Below are 9,693 nucleotides of genomic sequence, written 5' to 3'. Positions count from 1 at the left end.
ACGGTTGAGTGTTCCCGAAAATTGATGGAAAACATCAAATCACAGATGTATGAAGCTAATTGAATATCAAGTTGAATAAATGGAAATAAAACCACACATTATAGTCAAACAGCTGAGGATCAAAGATAAAAAAGAAAAACATAACAGCAATCGGAAAATAAAGATACGTTATCTTCAGGGAAACAGCAATAAGAGTTTTAGCTAAAGTCTCAACGGGAACTATGGAAGCCGAAAGACAACAATGAAATGGAATAATTCTATACCCAGCAAAAATATCCTTCCTAATGAAGGCAAAATACAGATATTTTCACAAAAAAAAGCAAACAGAATAAATTCTCATTTTTTTGTTTTTATTTATTATTTATTTTTATTTATTTTTGAGCATGAATTAGATATTTGGGATGTACTTTATGATGTTGATTGAAAGTATTTTGTTGCAAAACATTTATTATTTTGTTTTAAAGTTTGAGGATTCGTTTAAAATTCTTGGTTGCCATTACTCTGAAGAGACTGAACAGTCAGTAGAGGGGTGCAGAAATGAAGAGTAATAAAACCTCTACCTTGGAGAAGCAAAACCATGCTCCCAGGAAGCACCATCAGCATCACCACCAGCAGCACCACCAGCAGCAACAGCAGCACCCTCCGCCGCTACCAGTACCTGCAAATGGGCAGCAAACCAGCAGCCAAAATGAAGGCTTGACTATTGACCTGAAGAATTTTAGGAAACCAGGAGAAAAGACCTTCACCCAATGGAGCTGGCTCTTTGTGGGCAATTTTTCCCTGACATCACTGAGGAGGAAATGAGGAAACTGTTTGAGAAATATGGGAAGGGAGGCGAAGTCTTCACTCAGAAAGATAAGGGCTTTGATTTTATCTGACTGGAAACACAAACCCTTGCAGAGATTCAGCCAAAGTGGAGCTGAACCACATGCCCCTCCGTGAAAAGCAGCTATGTGTGCGCTTTGCCTGCTATAGCGCATCCTTTATGGTCCTAAACCTTCTTCAGTATGTGTCCAATGAGCTGCTGGAGGAAACCTCTTCTGTGTTCTGCTAGGTGGAGAGGGCTGTGGTCATTGTGGACGATTGAGGAAGGCCCTCAGGAAAAGGCATTGTTGAATTCTCAGGGAAGCCATCTGCTCGGAAAGCTCTGGACAGATGCAGTAAAAGCTCTTTCCTGCTAACCACATTTCCTCGCCCTGTGACTGTGGAGCCCACTGACCAGTTAGATGATGAAGAGGGACTTCCAAAGAAGCTGGTTTTAAAGAACCAGCAGTTTCACAAGGAGCGTGAGCAGCCACCTAGATTCGCACAGCCTGGCTCCTTTGAGTACGAGTATGCCATGCGCTGGAAGGCACTCATTGAGATGAAGAAGGAACAGCAGGACCAGGTGGACCGCAACATCGAGGAAGCCCGTGAGAAGCTGGAGATGGAGATGGAGATGGAGATGGAGGCCGCCCGCCATGAGCACCAGGTCATGTTAATGAGGCAGGATCTGATATGGCATCAAGAAGAACTTCGGAGAATGGAAGAGTTGCACAACCAAGAAGTGCAAAAAACGAAAGCAGCTGGAGCTCAGGCAGGAGGAGAAGCACAGGTGCCGTGAGGAAGAGATGCGGCGATAACAGGAAGGATTCAAGGGAGCCTTCCCTGATGCGAGAGAGCGAGAGATTCAGATGGGTCAGATGGCTATGGGAGGTGCTATGGGCATAAACAACAGAGGCGCCATGCCCCCTGCTCCTGTGCCAACTGGTACCCCAGCTCCTCCAGGACCTGCCACTATGATGTCAGATGGAACCTTGGGATTGACCCCACCACCAACTGAACGTTTGGCCAAGCTGCTGCAATGGAAGGAAACGGGGCAATAGGTGGAACCCCTCCTGCATTCAACCGTGCAGCTCCTGGAGCTGAATCCCCTCCAAACAAATGTCACCAATACTAATAAAGTTGCAATGTTTAGTTTCCCAACACCTTTAAAAGAAAGACCCTTTTTGGACTAGCCAGCATTCTACCCTGGAAACGTGTTAGGGATTCCTCCAATAGTTAGGTCTTCCCTGCGTGTACTACTCTAGGGAGTATGCTGGAGGCAGAGGGCAAGGGAGGGGCCGTATTTAACAAGTCAATTATGTGGTATGTCGATTAACTAATCAAAACTGTGGTGCATTCCTGAAGTCTCATGATTATTGGGGGGTGGAAGGATAGTGGCAAAATAGATCCAGTTACAGCCCCCATTAATTTTGATCATTCCATTCTTTGTCCATCCTGTTTCTACATGGGTTCTCATTCTTTATAATCCCCTAACCCCAGAGACACTGCCACATATACCACAAAAAAACAACATCCCCCAATGACCTTAGTCTCATTCTCCATTCACTCACAGGTGGAAATTCAGGCAAATGTCCACAGAGGTTGCAGGTAACACATGTACGGTTCTGTTATACCCCATATATTACCCCTCCATGTCCTAAGGAAGACATTTTCTCTTAGAGATTTTCATTTTAGTATATCTTTAAAAAACATTGTGTTAACTTGCCTCCATCTTTTTTGGGGGGGGGTAAGGACAACCCAGGAGTGGCTCTTTTGTGTCTGCTGTTGCTGTTCATAGCTTTTCTTGATAGGCCTCGTACAATCTTGGGAACAGGGTTGCTATATGCAGAAGGTCTGACAGTAGCTCTTAGCCTTGCCTATCTAAGTAGTTATGCTATGCATTCTTTATCAGTGTACCATGTTTGATTTGTCCCTGCCGCCGTTGGAGTTTTTCTGAGAAATGAAGCAGTCATGCAGCATCAACTTATTAAAATACATTTTAAGCCTTTAAAAAATTCTTTTAAATTTTTGTTAGAGTTAGGACTTTAAAAAATGGACAATGGAAGAATTGGAAAAGACATAAAAGAATAATAACCAATATTTGCAAAGTTATGTGGAATTGACACTTTTGTATACTGTAAGAGGAGGTATAAATTGGTATAACCTTTTAAAAGATAACTTGAACTTCAATATTATTCAAGAAGCTTTAAAGTGTGCATTCCCCTTCAATGGATATACTTAAAATAATAATGTGCACAAACATTCAGCTACAAATAGGCATGGCACAGTGTTGTTTATAATAGAACACTGGGGAAAAGCAAACATGTCTGAGTTTGTCTTCTTTTTAAAGTTTTTACAGGATGACCTACCTAGAAACTTGCACTTACCTTTGTTAGGCCTGATCTAAATCACAAAGGATTGGAAAGGTAAATTAATTTTTTTTTAGGCTGAGTTTAGTGCCATTATGAAAAATTAGTTTTCTGTTAAAAAGGAAGAAGAGGAGAAATGATGTTGGGTAGGTTCCTGCCAGTCTCTGTCCCATTGGTCAGAGAAAGTTTTATTTATGAGGATTTGAGCTGATCTTTGAACATTGGAATTAGACATGTGTAAAGAAGGCAGGAATTTAAAGTTTATGCGAGTCCAGAGAAGAAAAATCTCATTTTGTATTAAATGAGAAAATACAACATATATTGAGGGGAGAAGAACGACCACACTAGCTGTCTGAATAGAAGTGTCAAGTAAAGGAGCAAGGGAATCATAGGAAAGGTGGGTTGAAGTTACTCAATGAGAGGCCTTAAATAACAAGCTAAGTTTCTTGGATTTTATTCTCAAAAGCCTAGTAGAACTATTGAAGGTTTTTAAGCAAGGGACTAATATGATGACTATGTTACTTGAGGGAAATTAATTTGGCAGTAAGCAGAATAAATTGGAAAAGGAAGAGAGTGGAGATGGGGAGAACAGCCCAGAATGTTGAAATACAACCTGTCTTGGCATCAGGGTATAATTCCTGAATTCAAATTGTGGCAGTGAAAGTGGACAGAGGCACAGAGGATTGATCACTTCACCACAAAATTCATATTCCATTTTAAGCTACTATAATTCATTCTTTTTATTGTACAGTCTAAATCTCCAGATGTAGTCCTGGATTTAAACACTTCTAAAATCTCCACAAAAATGCTCTCATGTTCAGTAACAGTAAACACAATTATGTGTCTCTAGAGTGACCGGAAGTTCAGACCTTTAAGAAATATAATGGAAGAATCAAAACCAAATATAATGGAAGAATCAATATAGAAATATTTTTAAATGAAAAATGCGTTGAAATATCTAATGTTCCAATTTCTCTAGTTTGCATTCTAATTTTATTCCAGACTATGCTACACAAAGAGCAAAGTTAATAATCATATACTAGCAATTGTGAGATTGAGCTTAATGTGAACTTTGGAGAGTTATTGAATGGTTAAAAATCATGCATTTCACCATGATTTTATTCAGTTGAGGCTATCTAATTTTGATTTGATTTATTTAAAAAAGTGGGTTGAAATCTATGACTGACATGTTATTTATGGAGAATTTAATAACTTAAAGAAGCAAGATAATCTGGGTGTATAGAAATGGTTGTGAATACTTCATGTAACCTCTAATGTCCTTCCACCCACCCTCAAAGCACTACTCCACTGATTTTTTTCCTCCTAAATTATGATACCTGATACTGAAATAATATAGCCTATGATTCAAACACAGCCATAGAGCACAAAAATCAGTCAGGTACTAAGGTTATTGCAATTTTTAACACATTTGCTAACATTTTCCTTCTGTTGCATGTTTACATTTTCTTCTTTCATAGACCCTCTTTCAATTTTGAGAAACCCTGCATTTTTCTTTCTCTCTTTCAAGTTTACCAGCAAGGGTAGGATCTGTTTTGAAGTTCCAGGCAGAATTCTAAATGGATGTGACAATGTATTTGATGAAAATATAAGACATCAGCTTAAAAATGATTACCTGCTTTTATAAGGCTTCCAGAACTCCTAACTTCACACTTTTAATTCCAAGTAATGAAACAGTAAAACTGATGTAAAAACGTGAGAAAATATTCAGATAATTTCCTTAGAGAGACTAATCCTTCTGTTAATAAGAGAGTTCTCTGCAAGATGCGTGCCTTTCTTAGAATTCCCAGAATTAAATGTAGCTTTATGACATTTTAACTATGTGATAATTTCCAAATTCTGAGGATCTCCTTGGACTTTCAATCAACTCTTAATAATTAATAAGATTTCACTGACCACTCATTGTGTGCCTCCCACCGAACTAGCCACTGTTGGACACAAAAATATATAAGACATCTTTCTTTTATTAAGGGGATTACAGCCTAGTTAGAGAGACTGACAAGACTACTGCCTAAAAATAATTAGAGAACATTTTCAGATGTCTGCAATGTGTGAAAGAAGAATAATGGTGATAGTTACCATTTATTGAGTGTTTGTTATATGGTAGCCCTCTACTTAAGCACTTTAATGTATTATATATGGTTCCAATTACAAGGGCTGTAGGCACTCAGACAGGGAGAGATCAGTATGGGCAATATTGGAAAAACATCACAGTCACAGGTATGGTTCCTGAAATGATGCTGAGACCTTCCTGAAGCTTCAGAGTGGTAAGGACTGATGTAGAGTCATTGCAAAAATATCCTAAAATTTCACCCCTCTCTATATCCATGCCCTTTGCAATGTGATTTGCAGTCTGTCTCATTAACAGACAGACTCTAGTTTCTACACCATGAATATGTTAGTCTTGTGACTTGTGTTGGCCAATATAACAGTGTTCGAGTTCCAAGCCTAGGAGTCAAGATACTTTCATGCTCTTTTGGAGCTGTGCCTCTTGCAATGAGGACAAGCCTGGGCTAGTCCCATTGATCATGAAAGACCAAGTGGAGCCGAGCCAAACAAGGCAAGCCTAGATTATTCTACACCAGCCAGTCCCCAGCTGAACCCCAGTTTCATGAGTGAGCTGAGCTGCAATGGCAACAGTATCTATCAGCTATAGATAAAAAGAATTTAATGGTGAAAGTGAGACTTGTTTAATAAGGATTTAGTTAAAAAAAGAAAAAATTCTTTTTGATGTGTTCTTTACTGGCCTTGCAGAACATCAAATTCCCATTTGTTTTTTCTCGCCTCACTTCTTTGTTCCTTCTCAGTTTCCTTTGCTGTTTCCTGCTCTTAATGTTGGAGAGGACAGAGCTAGTCCTTAGGCCTTCTCTCTAGTTATACTCAGTAACTTATTAATTTTATCGAGCTGCTTGGTTTTCAATTCATCTATGTGCTGAGAACTCCAAATTTTATATCTTTAGCTTAGCGCTAGCTCCCAAAGTGCTATCAACTGACTACTTCCACTCAGAAGTCTTATGGGCATCCCGAAATCAGTACGTATCCAAACCCGAGTTCCTGATCTCCCTCTCATTCTTGCTCCTCCACAGCCTTTACTATAGCAGCCTATCAAGAATTTGCTTCTCCTACCCCTGTCTCCATACAGACCATTCTTAATTCAGCAGTCGAACTGATCCTTTTAAGAAATGTCAAATCATGTCACTTTTTTTTTTTTAGTTGAAAATCTTACAATGGCTCCCCATTTTACTCAGAATGAAAACTGATGTTCTTACTGTAGTCTCACAGGCTTCATATGATCTAGACTCCTGTGAACACTCTGACTTTCTACTCCTCTGCTCCCTCTGTACGAGTATGTCCTCCTTGTTTGAACTCAAAAATTGACAATTACGTTCATTAACTCATCCTACAAAAAGTGCTACATACCTCATTGCTGAATATCACTACGGTCACCTCCAAATTACTCCCCTTGGGAAGCTATGTACCATTGCCAGTGCCTAGTCCACCCTTCAAAGCAATTTTGGAACTCTTTCTGGAATGGCCATCAGAGCTGTCGTATTACCCTTGATGTCCTGATTGTCATCAAAATATCTTCCTTTCAATATTTCTTTTATCTTCGGGTAAAGAAAAAAGTCATTGGGGCCGGATCTGATGAGTAGGGAGGGTATTCCAATACAGTTATTTGTTTACTGGCTAAAAACTCCCTCATAGACAGTGCAGCGTGAGCTGGTGCATTGTCATGATGCAAGAGCCACGAATTGTTGGTGAAAAGTTCAGGTCATTTAACTTTTTCTCACAGTCTTTTCAGCACTTCCAAATAGTAAACTTGCTTAACTGTCTGTCCAGTTGGTACAAATTCATAATGAATAATCCCTCTGATATCAAAAAAGGTTAGCAACATCATTGCAACAAGTTCGCTAACTTAATTGTCAGACCTCATATGCCAAATATGGCCCTACTTTAGAACCTTTTCTCAAGCTGTCTCTTCCACCTGAAATCTTCTTTCTGAAACACATGCTTCTACCTTTGGACTTTAGTGAACGGTCCCTCACCTGACCATTGTTTCCCTGGATATCTGCATGACTGATTACCCCACTGTATTCAAGTCTTGGCTCAGATGAGTTCTAATAAGACCCAGCTAGAATGAAAATTCTGTAAGTGCAGGGAACACTCTTGGTCACTTAGGTTTTCTCGGCTTATAAGTGCTCGCTCAACTGATCCTCAACAAATATCAATTAAATAAATAAATGCTAGAAAATGTGATAAATATCATTGTTTTGGATAAGGGGGAAAAAACCCACCACATGTATATTAGAACTCCAATTTTGGCTCTTTTACCTGGTGGTGTGATACTTTGGACAAGGTATTTAGCATCTCTGTGTTTTGTTTCCTCTTCTATAAAATGAAGATAAATTACTACCTATTTTATAGGGCCATTATGAGGATTCAAAGAGTTAATTTATATAAGGTAATTAGAGTAATGCCTAGAGTATAAATATTAAATAGTGCATTTGATTATTAATACTACCTATCTCATAGATTTGGCATAAGGACTGGATAAAGTAATCTTTGTCAAATCCTTAACATAGTAAATGCTCAGTTGATGTTAGCTGATGATCTACTTTCTGTATTTCCAGGAGATTTCTTTCCAGAAAGCTATTGAAAATAGTTTTCCACTTTAGTGTACAATATGTTTTTAAAAAGCCTTTATGAACATTTGTAATACTCCCTGCCTCCACACTATTTATCGATTCAGCTAGGATCTTCCCAGGAATCTTCCTGGTTAACAGTTGTTGGCCAGTTTTCTTCTTTCCCTAATCTGCTATCCCATGAATATCAGTTTTCTTCTAACAAGCCACCATTTGTTTCATTAATGAAGGAGTTGTGTGTGTGTAACTCTAAAAGTTAACATTGACTAGCAGAGATCTTACACTTAATAAGTTCTTTAAAAAGAGATCATTAGTGTACTTTCATTATGGACTAGGCTTTTGAATCCTGGAAAGTAGCTTAGATTGATAAAGGCAGAATAATTGGCATTTTTCTTAATGACTTTTACTTATACTCTTCAGTAAATACAGTGCCTTAGAATACATATTTGCTATCAGATTTTCTCCTGAGAGAGAAGGAAGGACGTGATTATACTGCTAACATTCATTATTTTAGACATTATGCTGAGAGAGAACAGAGGAGGTATTTGGAAGAATTGCTTTTCTATAGGTCATTGGATCATCTGATTATTGTTCTCTGTTTCATTGATCGGTATGGATTCCATCTTTGCAGATATGACCAATTACTAAATTCAATGAAAATAAGATTAAAAGCCTCACCAAGAACTAGAAAGATGATAATAGAAGATCTCATTTTGCTGGTCCTGGGAAGCTTCCAACTAGCTGACTTGTCTCCTATTTCATCCATCCCCCTCCCCAAGTCTACTGTGTGTTCTTTCTTCCCAGAAGAACCAAATCTGTGATATTTCAGATCCTGGAAATGATTCATAATGCCAGCATAACATTTACTACCAATGCATGATATTTAAGACACTCATTTTTCCCAGTTCCCCCATCAGACTGGACAGTGCTGATAACCTTTCTAGAAGTCTCAGATCACCATACACTGAAATGAATTCAACCCATTTTTAATGATCCCGTTTTTAAGTCAATAAGAGTATTAGAAATTCAGTATATGGATATGAGTACTAGTTTGTTGAGTGTATCATTGCATGAATACATTAGAATTTATAGAATTGCACAGCTGAAGGGAGTTTGAGAGTTTTCCTTATGTTGACTCTATTACCTTTGTTAATATCTATATTGAAACCACCACTTCAACCAGAGGGTTATTTGTGAGTGTGTGTGTGTGTGCGTGTGTGTGCACGCGCGTGCTTGCGTTATGGAATATCTCGAGAAAAAAAATCAAACTTCTTCACATAAGACAAAAAATTTGACATTCTTGAATCTTCCAAAGGTTAGTATTTGAATATAGACTTTAACCATTTTCTTTTTCAATTCTATTTGAAAATAAGTACATAACTCATTGGGCGGTGAAAAGAGCATTGAGTTATTAGGAAGATATGGATTTATGATCTTGTTTTTCTTTTTTTTAATTTACCAGATGTGTGAACTAAGGCAAGTCATAGTATCTCTCTGGGATTCTTAGATAATCTCTAAGAATCCTTCTCAACTTTAAATTCTTTGACACTATGAGTTTTCAGTAATACTCTGACATTTTAGTTCATGGACCTCTTCTCATGGGCACTAAAAACAGCCTCCTTAACTCTGCAGGAAAATATTTTGGGAAAATTTTTGCTTTAAAGATAATTAATATTGGAATGGAAGTTTAATGTGTTAGCATTAGGATGTACAATATGTTGGTATTAAGCTGTTAAACTTGAGTTTAGATTACCCAGAATTATGCTCAATACCCAGATTTTTTCTGCATTCAGCTTTTAGTAGAAAGATGAAATATGACAAGACTATTCAGATCAATGCACTTTTCCTGAAATAGCCAT

General features: G+C 38.1%; 1 pseudogene across 1 annotated transcript; it reads left to right on the top strand.

The window, feature by feature from the left end:
• Window positions 1-531: 531 nt before the first annotated feature.
• Window positions 532-1,939, top strand: LOC308496372 (non-POU domain-containing octamer-binding protein-like; annotated as a pseudogene). Its single transcript has one exon. The product of its transcript is annotated as a non-POU domain-containing octamer-binding protein-like (transcript).
• The last annotated feature ends 7,754 nt before the right edge of the window (window positions 1,940-9,693 follow it).

The sequence above is a fragment of the Rhinolophus hipposideros genome, assembly GCF_964194185.1.
Source record: "Rhinolophus hipposideros genome assembly, chromosome: 4".
Classification (NCBI taxonomy): Eukaryota; Metazoa; Chordata; class Mammalia; order Chiroptera; family Rhinolophidae; genus Rhinolophus; species Rhinolophus hipposideros.
The sequence above is the reverse complement of the archived record's forward strand: the minus strand, read 5'-3'. Positions and strand labels throughout refer to the sequence as shown.